Here is a 1,943-nt window from a genome sequence, read left to right as displayed (position 1 = left end):
AAATGGCTCCCATAGGCTCATAGGGATTAGCACTCTTATGTATGACCTTGTTGGACTGGCTGTGGCCTTGTGGGAGGAAGTGCATCTCTCTTCCTCTTACCTACAGATACAGATGTAGAATTCTCATTTCTGAGAGTTCTGAGACAGACTGACACTATGACAACTTCAAACTGACAGTTTAGGAGATTAGGTCTAAGTTTCTGTTTCCAAGGACTGGGTAAGTATGCACAAGTCAGTTACTGGAAACTCCATAGGCCTCAGTAAGCCAATCAGAAGCTGCCTCACCCCCTGGCCTGAAGGAAGAACAGTGTGTCAGCAACAGTTTCCAGTCTTTGCCAGCAGTAGTTTCCAACCCTCAACCACAGCAAGAGTTCAGGAATGTCCCTAGAGCACTAGCAAATTGCAATGACTCTAATAACCCTAGAGGTTGAGCAAACCAATCAAGAAAATGGTCACCTACCATGCCCTAGAATTACCCTAAACTACCTTAAATTGGGCTTTAGCAGTTACCTGGGTATGTCTATCTTGGTAAATGGTAGAACCCTGCATGCTGAACTTCTGCAAAATAAAACACTCTTTATATTTGCATATTAATTGAGTATGGGACTCATTCTTTGGCTAATCACAGACACTTACACCTCTACAGCACCATTCATGTATTAATTCTTTCTTATCTGATAATGGACTAAACTTCTGAAGTGTAAGCTATCCCCAATCAAATATTTTTCTATATAACAGCAATCATAGCCAATTATAACCCTAAGATGAAAGTTGGTGTCGGACTGGAATATTGCTATGATAGGAATGACCATGGTGCTTCTTGACAGAGTGTAAACTTTGGAATTTAAGATTAGGAAATCAGTTGAATCCTTTAATCAGGCAGGGCTAAATGGGCCATATTAGTAAGACAATGGAAAACAGGGGTGTTGAAGGTGATTTGAACTGTAGGGGCCCAGTTTAAGAGATTTCAGAGAAGAATAACATTTGTATGTGACCTAGAGATCATTCTTGTGATATTTTTGCAAAAATGTGGCTGTTTTTAGCCCTTGTCAAAAAACAAAACAAAACAAAACAAACAAACAAACAAACAAAAAAAAACCCAACACCCTGCCTAAGGCTAACTTAAAGAATTATGAATTAATAGCTTCAGCAGAGAAGATATCCTGATAGCCTAGTATTGACTGTGACTGTGTTGCTTAGTTATTAGTGGCCCTACTTATGCATGTCAATACTAAAAAGACAGAAGATGAGCAAGAAAAAATACAAAATGTACACTTTGAAGAGAAATGTGGCACCAGGGCATATAAAGAAGCTAAATCCTATGCTCAAAGAGATTTTTAAAATTAAAGAAAAGCCAGATGATAAATGGAATAAAGAAAGTGCTGACATCAAGGAAAGAACCCTCCCAGCTATTCTTCTAACTTGCTGAAAGTAGTTAAAGAAAAGCTTGCCTTCTGGTTCACGCCAGCACCAGGGTACCATTGGCCTGGAGTCTGAAGACACCCACAAGATCTCGACAGGACCATCCACAGGATCTTAAGACCTCTGGTGAGTGGAACACAGCTTCTGCTCCAATCTAATCTCAAGACCTGAGACTGCATTAATTAGTGAAGCAGAAAACCAGGCCTGATCAGGGTCACAAGTCGCTTCCGGTCCGGGGTACAGCTCCGGGGTACCTTGGGCAGAGAGTCTGCAGACACCCACAAGGTCCCCACAGGACCCTACACGGAATCTGAGGACCTCTGGTGAGTGGAACACAACTTCTGCCAGGAGGTGGGTTCAAATGCCAAATATCTGGGAACCTTCCCTGCAAGAGGAGAGCTTGCCTGCAGAGAGTGCTCTGACCACTGAAAGTAAGGAGACAGCTAGTCTCCCAGGTCTGCTGATAAAGGCTAACATAATCACCTGAGGAACAAGCTCTAACAAGAGACAACTATAACAAC

This window comes from Mus caroli, chromosome X (genome assembly GCF_900094665.2).
Source record: "Mus caroli chromosome X, CAROLI_EIJ_v1.1, whole genome shotgun sequence".
Lineage (NCBI taxonomy): Eukaryota > Metazoa > Chordata > Mammalia > Rodentia > Muridae > Mus > Mus caroli.
Note: the sequence above shows the minus strand (reverse complement) of the source record.